At 37.0% G+C, this 18,849-nt stretch overlaps 1 protein-coding gene across 1 annotated transcript in view; it reads left to right on the plus strand.

The window, feature by feature from the left end:
* The window catches only part of LOC134655852 (homeobox protein homothorax), a 357,906-nt gene that overhangs the window by 37,723 nt on the left and 301,334 nt on the right, over positions 1-18,849 (plus strand). The gene's annotated exons all lie outside the window — the stretch shown is intronic.

Raw genomic sequence — 18,849 nt, forward strand, 5'->3', positions numbered from 1 at the left:
TCCCTTACTTATCATCCACTTATAACATTTGTCGCCATTACAAATATTACGAATGAACAAGAAGACACTTTAGTTTCTTAAATTATTTTTATTCTCTTGTATTTCTTTTTAAAAACTTATTTACAACTTATATTCTTAAATCATACTTATAAGATATTATCTGTAGTGTTAAGGTTTCCTTTACACCAAATTACAGCTATAATACAGCTATTATACAATTTATACAGCTTATATACAGCTACTCTACAGCTCCAATAACGCGAAAAGCTGTATAATTTGGGCCCTTTTTTAACTTATAAGGGCTGTATAAGCGCTTATAGAGACTTTGTACAGCCTAAGTGTACAGCTTATAGTATACAAATAAACTTATATACAGCTTGAAATGCTACTTGGGACTTGCTAACTCTGTAAACAAACCGCCATACTAAAATTGACACTGAATGTCAATTTACTAGTAACTTTTGTTTAATGACATTTTACGTCATTTATTTTGTATACAAGAATCAAATGAGCGTTCCATACTATTTCAAATGGATATACAGGTGTATTATGAACATAAACCTATCCAGAACCTATCTAATAGTAACTTTTTCATTCAAAGTTGGCAACACTGGATCGCGTGCGGCACTCAATTAGTGCTGACACGCCGACCGACTCACGTCGCGTTTTTGTCCACTTAAAACGACTTTAATATGCCGATGAACTAATCATTACCTACGCTCTTTCATCACTCGTTTACCTAGCCTAGCCGTACCATAATACTAACTGGACAATTTGAAAAAGGAACGCAGATGTATTCGATTTCATCGGGTCGTTCGATTTTTAGTTTGCAACGATTTTAATTTAATTGTCCTTTTTCATCGCTCGTTTACAGGCGTTTCACAGTTAGTACCGATTGGACAATATCAAAAAGAACGAAGATTAAGAATTTGATGATCGTTCGATTTTTAATTTACAACGACTTTATTGCCTAGTCTGCATACCTACACTATTTACACATATGTACATACCTACCAGGGATGTTGCGGATGCAGATTTTTTGACATCCGCGGATGCGGATGCGGATGCGGATGCGGATGCGGATTTTTAAAGGCTCACATCCGCGGATGCGGATGCGGATGTCAAGATTAGGTACTTAGAAAACGTCAAATATTACATTTTTAGTATTTTTTTATTAAAAAAAACCAAACGTTTAGTATTTGAGCAAGAATATAGGTGCGTTATATTTAATAAACAGTAACTTCGCCGACTTTTCTGGATCTAGACGATTTCGTTATAGGTAATGACGAAATTACCTAGCACTTACGCCGCCGCTAAGACGTTCTTGTACCGACTTGTTCGACATCCGCATCCGCATAAGCTCCGCATCGATTTTATGCGGATGCGGATGCGGATGTTGAAAATAATGCGGATGTTCCGCGGTTGCGGATGCGGATGCGGATGTTCGCAACATCCCTGATACCTACATATGTTTTTGTAGTCATTATAGTAAAAAATTAGCAGTAAGTAGCAATAGGTACTAGGTATTAGAGATATCAACACTGGCAACACATCCCATTTTAGCATTCGAAAATTAGAAAATGTTCCTGTAAAACTGTCCAGTTTGAATAAAGAACTCGAAAATGGAACAATTTACTCGGAACGTACGAAATTTAAATTCGAGGGTTCGACATTAGAATAAGCCAATGCGACAGTCCTTCAACGCGATTGGTCGGCCAGTATTCGTTGTTAGGGTTGATACATTGAATATTTTCACGGTTGCCTGCGTTAGGGGTTTTTAGGTTGGTAATTCTGGAGTGGAGCCATTCTGGCCAGATTCTACTATTTTGGTTAAAATATTGTATAAGAGATCATATTCACTGGTCATTTTAGTTACCTACTTTTCTCAAATATCACAACGTATAATGTAGGTAGTCTAAATATATATTTACAGTACATATGGGGCTACTTTTCCGCACTAGTGCGTAAAATAGCACTATTCGTGCGTATGTCGAAACTTTAAAGTGCCATATGATATGTACTGTAAGTAAAACGTTGTTCGATACACGTGCGAATATGTAATTCGCTCTCACTCCCTTCGGTCGTGTTTTAATTTATCACCACTCGTTTCGAATTTCCTCTTTTTCGCACTTGTATCGAAAATAACTATTTTAACAACAATGATCGGACGAATAGAAACGAGAGAAAAATTATATTATTCTTAATATAATCGTATGGTTCTTTTACCAGTATGAACGAATATATGTATTTTGATTAGGTACAGGCAGTAAAACTGTTAGCTTGGCACCCCTGCATACATTTTTATATGCAGGGGTGCAGCCAATAGTTTTGCTGACTGCAATAGTTGTACACTCTGATCTTCGAAAATCCGTTATGTTTTCCAAAAGCATTTTTATTTATAGAAAGCGGACAATACAGGACGATTAGCGCTCCGTTTTTGGCGATCGCCGGCCGCGTCGTTTTTGCGGCGGGACAGGAATGGCGGTTTTTGCGGCCGCAACACAAAATGCGACAAAAATGGACGCCAAATGAGTATTAATTCACGCCGGTTAATAATGACATAAATACACTAGGTGCGCGCCGTGCAATACAGGCTGCTGGTGTAACTTTTTGATGCTGTAGATGATTTTTGTTGCCGGTCCCACATTGGGATACCCTCCTCCAATTGAGGGAGGATTTAAATCTTCTCGAGGCAGAGGTGTAGGGTTGGATCCGGTCTAGGGTTATTTGACGTTTATAAGCGCATTGTAATATGCCTACTTGAATAAACTATTATCTTTTATCTTATCTTTAACAAGACCTATTCCTTGGGAAAAGGTTTTGGATTTTGCCAATACTGTACGGATATATTATGATGGTAGTATTTGTCTATGTGATAGCGTGATAATGACAGGGTCCGTCTCTTTCAATCGCGTGGTGTAATAAAGTGACACTTATGTTATCACGTGGATAAAGCCATTGTAAATTGTAAATAATTATCTTTTCTCATGTTCACTAAAAACCCGTACTCTCACCTTTAAGACCCAGCAACGCACTTGCAACCCCTATGGTGTTGCAAGTATCCATCGGCGACGGTAATTTCATGCCATCAAGGGATTCGTCTGCTCGTATGCCACCTATATCATAAAAAAATTGTTTTGAATAAATGTGTAAGTCTTGCTTGCTTGCACACTAATAAAAAAAAAGTGTGAAAGTGTCATCTTCACATCACCCTGTGCCTCACTGTAATTACGAGCTCCTCGGCGCATACTTTACGACACGTCGCGCCAACCACCACCTCTCTCTCACACATAGGACACTGTATAGCGCCGTCATTGTCTACACGTTCCATTTTTAAATGGTAAACGGTTATGATTGAATTTCGACGGCAGGGTTGTCACATTGTTTTATTTGTGAATTTTAAATGCCAGGGTTCAACTCTAATACAATGATTTCCTATATATAGGTATCAATTTATCTATTTTAAATTAGAGTAGGACATACTTAAATAAAAATAGGTTTAATAACATAGACACTGACTATATCATAACGAATTTAAATCAGCATTTTATAACATGTAAGTCGTTCTAAACCAACATAATCAACCATAATCTCATTAAAAACCCACCCCCTACTAATCTAAGCGGAAATTCGCATGGAACCTGTTTCCCATCGATCGTACCTAAAAATAAAAAAAATACTCATTATGTATTTGACAGGCCAGATCCCAGGTCTCCGCCATCTTACGTTGACCTTCGCGCAGTATTGAAACAAAACACTACGTTACTACGTTTGTATGGGGGCGAGGAGGCTCATTTTATATTGGTTACGATGACTCAAAGTCCAGTGTAAAAAGACCTCTGGTTACGAGTGTGTTGTATTTGATAATGGGTCTGGTTAAATAGGGGTTGGATAGGGAGGGCCAGTCAGAAGCAGCTGACGGCTTACAGGGTGTTTTACCTACTGTCGGTAGGTATTTTCATGGCTATTTTTATATTGGTAGGTCTGTTATTGAGAGGTTATGTATCTTTGATGGATGTATACACGGCGTTGTGTATCTGTACCTTATATGTAACTAACTTACATAATAAAGTGTGCGTTTTTAAAGAAACATAGTCAACATTTTTTGAATCCTGGGTTACAATAAAATATGCAAGTTTTCAGCTTCATTGGAAACCGAGAAGTGGATCAAATTTAACTTGCGAGATTAGACCCGTATATTAAACGTAGGTTAGGTATGTATATAAACATAGCTAGGGTCTGTGCGGAAAGAGCAGAGTCGTAGAATTTATTGAATTGGATCCCATTCATATCACGATTCTTAAATTCTCTTTCCGCACAGACTCTATATACATTGCAAATTAAATAAAAACTTAAAAAACGTTTATTGCACACAGCTTTGACCCATATAACATCAACATTAAAATGACAATTCACATGGTTTATCTGTATCTTGGTGTATCTTAGCAAAATGTCACAAAATAAACATACCTACTGAAAACCAGTTGTATATTTTTAATTAAATGTATCCAATCAAAAAACTATCCAATGAACCATGGATTCTCAATAAGTAGAACTAAATGTTATTTATTTTAATCCGGCATGAGAACGCACGCAAACAGCCATAAGTAAAAAAAAAAGAAAAAAGGTTATGAATCCATATGTCCGTTATAAGTTGAACCGTGTTCCAATTTTGAATAGCATCGAAGATATATCTTTTTAAATTGGTTTTAACTTAAGAAGGATTAACGGACATCTGCCATTGGAATTCAATATTTTGTAAAAAATAAAATATACTTTAGAAATGTTAAGCCTCTTTTGTGTGTTACAATAATGTTGCTTTTATTTGGGATAATGTGATACTGTGCTTTTACAAACTTTAACCAACTGTCCGAAAAAGAGGGAAATCTTATTGAGAGTTTTTCTCAAAATCTTCACAAATGTAGTTTCATTTTGTTATTCATATTTGCATAAATAAAATTTATTTCAATAAAGTTTAAATAAATAAATATACTTGGTCAAGGGATATCGTCCCAAAGAAAATTTGAATTTCGCGCCTTTTTTTACTGACAAGACTTGGTTGACCAGCTATAATTAAAATATTCAGCATGACCCGAACTCACATAGCGTATTTCAGTGAATTGTCCCACAAAAAACTTGTATTTCCTTATATCAGAGTAAATTTCACTTGGCTTATTATTAACTAGGAGATTAGAATATCTATTATAGCTTAACTATTATATATCTGATAACAAGCTCTAAAATTACCTTTACATAATGTATGACAATTGCGAAAGTCCCCGAAAGGCTAATAGCGGCCAGGAAATGACAGTATCATTACATTTCAGGCCGCAATTACAGGGGACGGCAACCTTTTCCCACTGAATATATCAACGGATCAAACGTTTACTATCTCTGTAATTTTAAAGCAATTAACCCACCCCAGAATTTCTTATTCTTTAGGTAATAGAGTTGGAAATGGAATAATAAGTACTAGCTAGTCTAAATGATAGGTTAGAGCTAGTCTTTAAGTGTAGTCGCGGCACGTTATGTAAATTTATAAGGGGAAAGGTTGACGATCTGCTACTTAACTTAATTTACTGGCTGATAATGGACAAGGAGGAGTGGTTTTTTATTAATTTACCTGTAATTATTGTACAAAGTATGTTAATATTCTAGGCATTTTTACAGGGTCTCAGGTCTGAGCGAGTAGCGAAGCCACGACAAAAAAAAAAGATAACTGTTAGAATATACGAGGGGTATTCAAAATATTCTCGGTATGAGAATGAAAACAAACAAGTACGAAAAGTTTGATATTTTTATTTTTCAATATACTCCCCCCCTATGTTCATACACTTAAAAGATCGATCAATTATTTTTTTTAATCCCTCGTAAAAATATTTTTTATCTTTCGTGTAAAAATGCTCCTCCACTGCCGCCTTCAATGCTTCATCGTCAGAAAATTTATTTCCACGCAGATCCTTTTTAAGATTGGGGAGCAAAAAGAAGTCGCTGAGGGCTAAGTCCGGACTATACGGTGGGTGAGTAACAGTTTTAAACCCACATTCAACAATAGCTGCCTTGGCAATATGAGCAGTATGGACGGGGGCGTTGTCATGCAGAAGCAGAATACCTTTGGTTAACTTTCCTCGCCTCTTTTCTTTAATTACATCCTTTAATTGACGTAGAATGTTAGCGTAGTACTGTCCTGTGATATTTACACCTTTTTCTTTATAATCGATTAGTAATACTCCTTCACAATCCCAAAATATCGTGGCCATGACCTTGCCAGCTGAAGGGATGACCTTGAACTTCTTGGGATGAGCTGAACCCTTAATGTGCCACTGCATGGACTCTTGTTTACTCTCTGGGTCATAATGATGAACCCAGGTTTCATCTCCAGTAACTATTCTTTGCAGCACCTCATCAGGATTTTCACCGCACAGGTCAATAAAATCGGAACAACAAGCTACACGCATGTCTTTTTGAAGCCGAGTCAGCATTCGCGGAACCCATCTTGCACTTACTTTTGACATATTAAGATGGTCATGTATAATATCATGTACGGTACCAATAGAGAGATTGGTTATTTGTGCTATAGATTTTACCTTCACTCGACCATCTTCCAATATAAGTTTTTCCACTTTATCAATATTTTCTTGTGAAGTAGCTACTACAGGCCGGCCAGGTCTAGGGTCATCTTCAATACTCTCCCTTCCGCGTTTAAACTCGCTTGACCACTTTTGAATGGTAGATAAAGAAGGAGCAGACTCACGGTAAACACAATCCATTTCCTCTTTTATGGTTTTTTGATTTTTACCCTGTTTTGTCAAGAATTTTATCACGCATCGATGTTCTAATTTAGTTAACATTGTCAATTCGCACATGATGTTCATGTTTGTTCAGCAATTGCAGAAAAACAAAAGACCATCTCGGTTCGAATTATACTTTTTTTTAATGTCAATGAATAAACCTTAGCGGCCAGTAACGAAAGAAATTTTAGAAGAGGTCGTAAGATATCAATACCGAGAATATTTTGAACGCCCCTCGTATCAGCAACATCTATTTGTCACACACTTTTAATAATTGTAAAACTCTCTGTGTCTGTTAACTCCTCAGAGTCCTCACGATTAATCCAACTGATTTAGATGAAATTTGATATAGAGATAGTTTGAGCCCTTAGAGAAAGGACTTAGGATAGTTTTTAGGGTTCCGTACCCAAAGGGTAAAAACGGGACCCTATTACTAAGACTCCGCTGTCCGTCCGTCCGTCCGTCCGTCTGTCACCAGGCTGTATCTCTGCCGTGCTAACAACATATGCAGTAATTGCAGTTGAAAAGTCATGCAATTGTTTATCTTGTTCTCTTTGAATAAGTTCTTTATTTAAACGACGATTTTCATGCAAGTACTGCACTTACTATTAGCAGGGCAGATCTCACGAACTGTGATAGCTAGACAGTTGAAATTTTCACAGATGATGTATTTCTGTTGCCGCTATAACAACAAATACTAAAAACAGAATAAAATAAAGATTTAAGTGGGGCTTCCATAGAACAAACGTGATTTTTGACCGAAGTTAAGCAACGTCGGGCGGGGTCAGTACTTGGATGGGTGACCGTTTTTTGCTTGTTTTGCTCTATTTTTTGTTGATGGTGCGGAACCCTCCGTGCGCGAGTCCGACTCGCACTTGGCCGGTTTTTATCAATCATCGTCATCACCCCACGGAGACAAAGTCACGATTATTTTAATTTTTTTCTACTCCCGTACTTTTATTTGTCATTTAAAGGGTCGTGCACACACCTTTAAAACCCTACTTTATAGTTGTCAAGACAAGTCTTTAGTCTATTCCCCAAAAAAGAATTTGTGCATACACGCAGTATCGTTTTGGCGATTTTACGATACTTCGTGTAATGACCAATAAAAAAATATTGAATGAAATACAGTGTTGCCAACCTTATTTTAAATGTCAAATAAGTGAACCATAGACATGTTTTTTTTTTTAATTTCATTCATTCATTCATTCTTTTCCCGCCAGTACCCTCCATTTTTGCTACTTCTTGAATTAAAAATATTTGTTAAATTTACAATTTTATTTCAAAGTAAGTGCTTGGTCGTAGAAAAAGTATTGTATGCAATGCAACGTTGTTTAACTGAGTCAAAAAATACTCGTGGCGTCTTTATTAACAATTTTCGGCTTCGCCTCAAATTGTTGTTACTCACGCCACTCGCCTTTTTTGACCTCTCTTAAACAACGGTTGCATAAAATACTATAACCTACATATTTGGATCATTTTATAAAAGTAAACAATGTGTACCTCGTGCATTTAACATCTTCCTATACATAAATAAAGAAAAGGGTTAATCGATCAATAACTACCCCTTTGTATTACAATAAGGTCTAAGACACACATTATCGTGGTTTTATACCAACGAAAAGTGCAATCAACCCTCCCGCTGCGCAGGGTTCCGTACGGGGGTTCCGTCACGCAAACCAGAGTTATTTGTACGAGGCAGATCAATCAAGATTATGTCCAGTAATGCGTTAACCCTTCGGCCCCCTGGGGGTCCGATTGCTTCGTCAATGTGTCAATGATTAGCGAGTAATGTGAGTGTTTCTATTCTACAAAAATAACATGTGTGTTTGATAGTGTGGGTAGATTACAAGTTAATTCTAACACCTGTCACTTTAAGACGTTCTATAAAGTAATCTGATTTGTTACATAAATCGAAATTAGGTTTTTAATCTTTGGCAGTTTGAAAGAGTTAGAAATAAACTGGAAAATTGTGATACCCAGTCGTTTAGAAGCTATAAAATACTGTTAAGTTTGAAATAATAGTAGGTACCAAATAATAAAATACCTAAGTGTATGTTAAAAACTGACATAATAATGAAATCAATTAAAAAATTATATGTAAGATGAAACAAATATTTTATAAAATTGACATTTGTTCATTCATGCAACCTCTGCAATAGCTATAGGTACCTACAATAACATAATAATACATACCTACAAATGCTATTCCATAACTTTAATGATAACAAAATGCAAAACAATGGTTACAAATGTTCTATTTAAACGAATGCGCAAGAGTATTCAAAGTAGCTACTTAAGTAGTAGGTATTGCGATGCATAACTTAACAGCAATGGCGACTAAAATCGATTTTTTTATCCCTTTAAAAGAATTAACGTTAAAAATTACATTAACACAGCCGCTACCCGCTAACTTATCAAACATTGCACCATTACGCTCTAATTTCCCGCTGGGACTGCTAGGGGTTCCAGGGGTTCCATATCTATTTTTAAAAGGAACTAAGCACCTTGCGGTCCATACATACATACACCCATTCATGAAACCAAAGAAGGGTGGATCGCTCATTTATTCATGTGGTGCACTTTACTTTATTTTTGTTTAAACACTCTCACCACAGTTGGAGTTTATGCTCAACTCAAAACAATGTTAGATAAACACTGCAAGTTCATACGAAATTGGAAGGGTTAAGTTTCATCGCACAGTGGTTCCCCTGCGGCACAAAAATATTGTAAAATTTATATTTGTTTATTTAAAAAACATTAGAGATTTTAAACGAGGGCCAATAAATTTATTTTATAGAAGTATTTTGATTGTTGTTATATAAATGATAGTTATTGTGTTTTGACTGTCAACTACTATGAAAATAAACTAGAATGATCCGAGAAATGTACACGAAACAAACGTCTTTCTTTGCTTTTTTACGATGTTTTTATTTCAATTCGCAGCGAATGGAATGAAAAAACTTTTTAATCTTCCCGTATAAATTCATAGACGTGATCCGTTTAACAACAGTTGCTATTCTATTCTAAAAACTGTTCTTATACTGTTTGTTTTCTTCCGTGTACGACTTAAAGGTGTACTTATTATATATTGAGCTAAATATCAAATGAAAAAGCTATAAAAACCTTACGTCTTTATTATGCCTTTTATGAATGAATTTTTAATTATGATCTTAATCAATCATAAAACCGTAAAACCGCATAGACTTAGCTCGTTTAAAAAAAACTATTAAATTAAGTATGCGAAACATGACATGCAACGCGTGCTAATAGATAGATAACTTTCTCACCTAGATAATAAGGTTCTTTTTTATATAATGATTCACTAGCAATCATAGATGGAATAGTTTGTTTTAACTAGACATCGTAAAAATTAAGCGATACTTGGAACTAAAAGCTGTTGTAATGTGCGCTTTAGTAGAATGTGTTAAGGTATAAAATAGATTGTGCATAACCTTCGTCAGTTAGTCCTTAGGGCTGGCGCAACCTTTTTGTCTAGATGCATAGACAAGTGATAAACGTTAAGTAAATCATAATATAATTGTTGTTTACACACCATTTTAACGCAGCTGATTTGAAATTTAAATAGTATTGATGGTAAAGTAAGAAAATTATGCATAATATGTATGTATATACAAAATTACAAACACAAGTGGCGATGCTACTAAAAGCTGATGCTTTTGTCTCTCTTCAGAGAATTAGTGATCAGTTTAATAGGAAAAATATAGTAAGATTGTGTTAGTCTCTACTCTAGTAACTAGATTGGCTAGTCAATCTATCGACTAGATTAACCTCAAAATCGACAACATACCTAACTGACCGAGCAAAACCGAAGGTTTCCATTTAAAAGCCTAAATTCTTTCGTATATCCGGATGTTTTCGTGAAATTTGTTGCGCAGTTAATAATTGTATAGATTTTTTTTATGTTGATTCAGTAATAGCGTCACAGAGCGACTGTTTATGTACATAGCCTTCATTGTAGCCATCACATTCCACACTATCCTGACACTTTAATACCTACCCGAGCCTAACGACTAATAAAAACTTAACGCCTTATATCACGGATGGGGTAATCGTCTTAACGGCGCAGCATTTAACCGACTGCCCTGAAGACTCATTATGCCACCTTTATTGTGCCCTATAATTCCTCTGGCCCTTTAACTGACCCCCCAATGACCCTCGAGGGAACTGTTAGTGGTGGCGGGAATGTCACTGTTTTAAGTGTAAGAACTATGGTCAACTTTGATTTTAAAAGTATATCTAGAGTAAGACCGAGATAAAGTCTGCAACGATTTTGATAGTACACGCAGTGTAAGTGTTATTTATGTGTCATTATTTCATAGAAGTTTGACGTTGAAAATAAAAAATAACACTTGCACTGCGTGTGCTATCAAAATCGTTGCAGACTTATCTTGGTCTATCTCTATAGTCTTTTTTTACCTTAAAAGGATAAAAGGTTGGCTTACTAGAAAAAATCATGAAACATGTCTATTTTTTAATTATTATGGAATATTTTGTTAAAAGACATTAATTTTATAAGAAAACTAAGTTTTAGGCCAGTTTATTTTAGTAATTGTACGTAACGTGATCGTTAATTAAGTAATTATGGTTTACCTTAAAGAGATGTTTCAAAATAATCGTTGTGCCCTAAATTATAATTATTGTAATTTCGATGCTCGCAGCTTAGTTTGTTTTGCACAGTGGTACATCATTACATACAACGAGGACAAAAACGCCTAATCACAAAATTACCGTGGTCACAATCCACTTAGTCAAAAAGGTCTCCAAATAACATGTCCGGCCAAATTGCAGGTTATAACAGCTGTTAAAATAATGACGCCTCCGCCATCTTGTAAATTAATAAATCAAACATCAAAACTCGCTAGTGACAAAACTCACATCAAAAATTACAGGTCACAAATCGTCACACAGCCGGGCCATAAATCAACTTGAATTCTTTGTCCAAAAAAAACTGAAACTAAGCAAATACCCGGCCCGTCTACCTGCCCTCGTATCTTTTGAATACTTTTCTTGTATTAAAATAAAATTTCTGAACGCACGGATTTCGGGGCAAAAAACGTAAGAAAAACGCTCCTTTCATGCCCCTTCCCGCTCCTACTGATAATGGCGTCCTGCTCTAATGGGGATGACGATACGCAGGCCAAAACTGAAGCGTCATTTAGACATTTTTGCTTTTAAGTGTCTTAGGAAGCGTAGGATTAACGAAGCTTATTAGCAAATGTATAGCCAAAATACAGCAATGGAAAATAAACGCATGGAATAACAAAACGTTGCATTATCCCTTTCTATTCATTAGCATAACCACCCCATCGGGTAGTTCCACATAAAGCCACCATCACACGTTGCACATTTCGACGACAAAGCGCAAAGCGTTAATACATTCCGTTATGAATAATTTTCAATCATTTACATATTTACTGGGTCCCCTGCGAACAAAAGGAACGTCCCACGTCTAAGTTCTTTTAATTCCAGCAGACAAAAGGTAAACAACTAAACCTCATTTTATAGACCTTCGTTTATGGCCATAATATTCAGTAGGAGTCATTTTGTTAAGAATATTTATGGCATTTTTTGTACGCCCCAAGGAGAAATGACTGATATTTGACGTTTACAAGGATACCATAAAGACATTTGTTCATTACGTCGTTTTACGGCCGGTAGTAAACGGCGATATAGTTATATTCGCACACCGTTGTCGCGATGTGTGATTGTCGTGTCGTCATCGTCTCGTCCCCGCCTCGGTCCCGCCCGTCACACACGCTCACTATAAATAAAATTTTGTAACAGGAACGCGTCATATTAATACACTATAATTTTAAATTCCGAACTACTTCAGTAGCGGCTCGACCGGCCAGCATTTTTTCGATAAGACAAAAAAGAAAAAAGTCACCTGCCCGCGCTCGGCTTCATAAAAAGTTATTAAATAGGAGGCGACTTAACTAAATTATAAAACTCGACCTTTGCGCATTATAGAATAATTTACCATTAAAGCTCGTCTGGAATGCGTTCGATTCTAAATCATATACTTATGTGTGACAAGCTTCAGAATCCCGTGCCCTGGCTGATTTATTAAAAGTCTGACGAGATCGATCAGCCGGCATCTTAGGTAGCGTTTCGGTGCTTTATTTTATCTTATAAATAGATTTTTTATTACAAATTACAGGGTACCACGTTTGGTAGCGATTTTGATGCCGTCACTTGTGTCCCGCGCATGGTAATAAGCACCCTTTAAATGGTCAATTCATTATGCGCTTTAATTTGTGTCTGATAAAGTTTAGTCTTCATTGAACCGGGTTGAGATTCTTCAACCGATCTTCAGCTAACGAATTTAATATCAGGTTCCGTAGTTTTTTCCGTATCTCAGGTAGCTTTTGAAGACAAACTCTTTCTGTAAGAAATTCGGCAGTGCTCTATTATCGAATTCTCGCGGGCAAAAATAATATTGTAAGTTTTATAGTAAAGTTCTCGGCGTGTGGACGCCGGGCGCCCTGCGCGACACAAAAGGACTTACACGAAGGCATTTATTCAATTACACAAACAATACTGTATTTCGACCAAAACTGCACAATGCGAAGCATAAAGCCCCAGGTAAGTGAAATGAATAGAGAGAACGGCGATTGTCGTCAGACAAAGATTTTAGGGACGAGTCAAAAGTTACGGTTGTTTATTTTTATGAGACATAAGGACAAACGGGAAATAAAAACTCTTTAGAAATAGTTTTTGAGTTAAATCGACGGGATGTTGGGGCAGTAAAAATGGCCGCTCGCTCCCGATTCATATATATACATTTTGCGACGCGTCCGACACCTACCATTTTGTCAGCGATGCATGGTTTTTATGGTGATATCAAATATAATGGGGACATTAAGCGTGCCGAAGCCATACCGAATATCTAACAGATACATTCGGCGCAAATCTCTCACATCATTGAATTCAAAAGCAAAAATAAAACGAATCTCGGTGGGAATCAAATCGGCATCGAAACAGGTTCACAAAAAGCGTATAAAAACAGTGAAAAAAAAAATACTTGAAATTGACCATTTCCACCCAAGACGCGATATCAGCCGATCGGGTACCTTATTAGCATTTAATTCGTGGTAAAAAGTGGGGGTTCACGGGTCGCTGCCCCCCCAAATGACGGACTTCCTCGCCGCTGGCGGGGGAGGGTTATGTGTTTCACGTAATTTCGGTTCTGAATTTTTGATTGGTTAGATTGGAGACCAATTTTGGGGACTTTTAAGTACCTACTAAGATATAAAAACGATAGCCGTTCGGGCGGGCCGTGTACGGAATAACAAACAGGCACAAGAGACAATTATCTTGGAATAAAACGAGAAGCTCCAAATAGACTCGTTTCTATACTCAATGTTTAAAGTAAATTTGTGTGATTAAATTAATAATCAAAATCAAGGAATCGTTAAATTTCTAGGACAGGAAAAAATGTTATCGTTAATCTCAAAGCACCTGCTCGAAAGGCCAGCGTCGACTTATCGCCGTGATCTACTAGTTTTGTTTTATTTCCTTTGTGGGAATAATCCCTCGGGTATTGTCATTCGAAGCATAAAAAACTTTTATTTGAACTTTTTTGACCATAGAACACGGAACTTAGACCACTGTGTAGTAGGTACATGTTTAAATAAAAATGCATTTTTTTCTAAAACTTAATACGAGTGTGACATAAAACTGGTAATAACATAAAAAATTGACAGCGTCCTCACGTTCACCATTAGCCGTGGTTATTACCGTTTTTTATCTACGTTATAACGTCAAAATTGAGAACTAACTGACTTAAAGTGACAACCCTAGGAGCTTAAAAATACTGGCCGAAAGGACAACCCTAGGAGCTTAAAAATACTTTCGTTTAAGAATGCAACGTATTTTTAATATTTAAAAATCGAACTGAAACGTCAATTATTCCTCATAATCAATAATTTTTAGATGACATTTATGACCCAGAGATCTTAATCGATTCCATACATTTTAATGCCATCCGTTTAACTAAAGGTCAAAGGAATGTATACCTTATCCTGCGGCGATACGGTCATAATTTATATGAGACTGTGTAACAGAATGCATGCATTTGTTATGAAAGGTTTTAGTTAAAAATGATGTTATAAGTGTTAAGCGAATAAGACAAGATAAGTGACATGCTGCTTCTTATAGTTACGTTCATACAGAGATGTACACCATTTTTTAATACTTTTTCCATAACAATCACATACAAATATGTTCAAATGTATACGACCTTGAACTTTTTCAAATTTTTCAAGCCATGCAAAATCATGATTTTTTCACATTTTTCAGAGCAAAAAAACTTTTCTGCTCAATATGTTCACAATGAACTAAAGCAGACTCACTTTTATTTAATGAAAATAACAAACCATATCATTCTCACAATTAACAGTTAACGTTTCCATATCGTGCACTTGATATTGTTATTATATCCAATTAATAGGTCGTTCACATTAAACTAGATACGTTTTATTTCTATATAATATAAGATTTACCGCTAACTAAAATCATTTAGTACATCAGTTTAACAAACCATAACTTTACGCAAGCATCGTAAAATGCAAAGTAAAATCTTAAAAAACTACGTGTTATATTTTAATAGCTTGATTGTGAGGTTTTTGTCCATTTAATTTTGATTGTTTTGCCCGCGCCTCGAAACACTGTGCGAACGTTTTGTGAAACTTTATTATGTGAAAATTTGTGTAGCTTTGAAATGAGTCTGTAGACTGTATTTTTTTGAAGTGAAAACTTCTTTAGAGGCGCTGGGCACTTTTTGAGGTGGGGAAAAAATGATAAACGAGACAGCGTAAGGCGATCACGTGACCGTAAGGCGATCACGTGACCGTAAGGTTTAGACGGCCACTCATTTAGATGGCATTTAAATCAATAAATAATCGACAAACAATCCCTCCGACTCTTAGGCGCTCCCATCTTCCCGGAATCATTTCAACCGCTCATCAACGAACATCTCAGTATTCATCAAGCCTATTCGGACCGCCTTTTAAAAATCAGTGCACACATGGCATTAGTCATCATAAAGTTTTGCTTGTTCGTTCCCAAATTTACATACATACTCAGATGCTGGAAATATCCCCATCTTATCGAGCCTTTAGATTCCGTACTCAAAACCACTCTCTCATCAATCCTTAACATCCACCTCGACAATTGCGCCTGGACTCAGGCCTCCCTGCCAATCCGCCATGGCGGCCTGGGTATACGCCAAGTTGTCAGTGTGGCCCTCCCTGCGTTTTTGGCCTCTTTCTATAGTACACAGAACCTTGCGGTTAAGATTTTTTGCCCAGCTGCTGGAAACGAGTGCACCACCACTCTGAATGAGGCCCAAGACGTCTGGTTGCAGTCCTGCCCAGGCAGCCCGCTTCCAGTTTCCCTTAAATCACAAAAACAATGGGACGAGCCGCTCTGCAGATCAACCTTAAAAGAACTCACTGACTCTGCTCAGAGTTCAGCAGAGCGCGCTCGTCTGCTGGCAGTGGCGGAACCGGAAGCGGGTTACTGGCTTCACGCATTACCGTCAACCAATATTGGCACCCTGCTCGACAAGACGACCCTCACTCTTGCCACCTGCCTACGACTGGGCACCAAAACTAACGAGCCCCACCGCTGCCGCTGTGGCACCATGGTAGACGAACTGGGTCACCACGGCTTGTCTTGCCAAAGGAGCGCCGGCCGTATCTCCCGCCACGCATCCTTGAATGATGTCATCCGTAGGGCGCTTGCTTCCGTCAGCGTGCCGGCCATACTTGAGCCGAACGGTATCGCACGCGACGACGGCAAGCGGCCCGACGGGATGTCACTCATCCCGTGGAAGCTAGGGAGGACGCTTGTGTGGGACGCCACCTGCGTTGACACGCTCGCGCCGTCCCACCTACAGGCGACCTCCATCAAGGCGGGGGCTGCGGCCACAACAGCGGAACTAAACAAGCGGCGCAAATATGCTGTCCTCGGCGAGGGTTACATATTTGCGCCGTTCGGAGTCGAAACTCTGGGGCCGTGGGGGCCCAGTGCGAAATCTTTATACAAAGAGATTTCCGAGCGTCTCGTAGATGCGTCTGGTGACCAGAGGGCTGGCAGCTACTTCGGCCAGAGATTAAGTCTGGCCATTCAAAGAGGTAACGCTGCCAGTCTTCTGGGCACCATAACTCAGGACAGCGAGCTAGGGAGCATTTTTTATTTATAAGTTTATTTTTAAGTTTATTTATAAGTTTATTTATACGTTTATTTATAAGTTTATTTATAAGTTTATTTATAAGTTTATTTATAAGTTTATTTATAAGTTTATTTATAAGTTTATTTATACGTTTATTTATAAGTTTATTTATAAGTTTATTTCTAAGATTATTTTTAGTTTTATAATGCATGTACTTAGTTTAGTTTGTATTTTTATGTCACAATAAAGTTTACTTTTATAAAGAAAAACTCAATGACATAATTCAATAAAGCTACATCTTGATGAAATCGCTAATAAAAGTGAACTCTAGTACTGGTGAATAAAACTCAAAATATCATGACCAAATATATTTAGATGCGAGGTCTGCAAGGTAACTTTACAATTTCCATTCGAATTTTAAACAATTAACGCTACAAATTTGAATTTCGAATTTTAAACAAGCTCACCAGCAACCAGCGACCAGCAATTTCGGAACTAAAGTTTTTCAATAGAAAGGAGGATGGATCAATTATACATAGTGCTGCAGACATTTTGGACTAGTCATTGAGTCTTCACTTCTGTCGGCACTCCCGGAGTGCAACCCGTTGTTTTTTTTAGTACCTGCATTGCTATATTTGCTATTTACGCACGCATAGTGGTCCTAAGCAGTCACAATATTGGACAAAATAGGTATAAAAAAAGTACTTTTAAATGTAGTTAGTGTTCTTTTTTTAAACTCTCGTAAGTTCAGGTCAGTCAGCCTTTATAAAAGGTTGAATGAGTCAATAACATAAAAAATCCTTCCAGCAGGCGGTGTGATAGCATCGCATATCCGGTCAAGCCTCAATGTCGAAAAAAGTGCTTCTTAAGTATTCATGATTAAATACTGCAGAAGATGCGCGTAGGCAACTATCCTTGCAAGGCCTAATGTGCATTACAATGTATACTACGTTCCAACCCAATAAGAACCTTTCATAAACCAAATAAAGTAGCATCTCTTTTGTTTAATTTATTTCTCAAACAAATCAAATTCATCCTAATTTACTATACTACAAGGTTCAAATTAAAAATAGGAAACATTTGTATGGTGGGCCTTACGAGACTATATGCGATTATTCAACGAAAGTGCATCTTTAGACTTGATAAGTATCAGTTTATAAATCAGTTGTTATGAATTACGACTTAGTAAGAGAAAATATTGCCATCAATATTTTTTCATTAACGAGTTTTTTGTCTGCTGTTGAAGAATGGCTTTTATCGACATATTTCGTTTTTCTTAACAAGTTTTATGATAATTACTGATAATGATGTTGTCTTTGTCATTGCACAAATAATTGCGGTAAATACATTTATTTTTGCCACATTATTAATAAGAATTGATAGTAATGCTAATGATAACCAAATATGTATGTATATTTAAGCCTGTATGTAATAAAGATCAGTGTCCTATATTATGCAACAAGTTGCAATTTTACAAGAACCAGGCAACTCTAGGCTATATTCTGGTTGTCATTAGTCAAATGGTCAAGAGGTCAATGACATCAATTCCGGTAAAATTGTAACTTGGTGCTACAAGTAGGGAGCAAGTTGTATGTAGGAAGTGTGAAGATTGCCGCCTCTGCGCTTTTATTCTCTAACGTGCTCACGCGCACCGAACCGAGCGAGCATTTTATTACACGTCTAAGCATTACCACCCGGCTGCGCTCGCGCTGTATTATAAATCCAAAACACACTATACATGCCATAAACTTATATGTGACGTTATCTATGAAAAGGGACCTTATTGTCGATAGCGCTTACGCCATTATTAACGATGCTTCGATATAAATACAATGCCGTGCGACGCTGTGCGGCGTA

This window comes from Cydia amplana, chromosome 17 (assembly GCF_948474715.1).
Source record: "Cydia amplana chromosome 17, ilCydAmpl1.1, whole genome shotgun sequence".
In the NCBI taxonomy this organism is placed as follows: Eukaryota; Metazoa; Arthropoda; class Insecta; order Lepidoptera; family Tortricidae; genus Cydia; species Cydia amplana.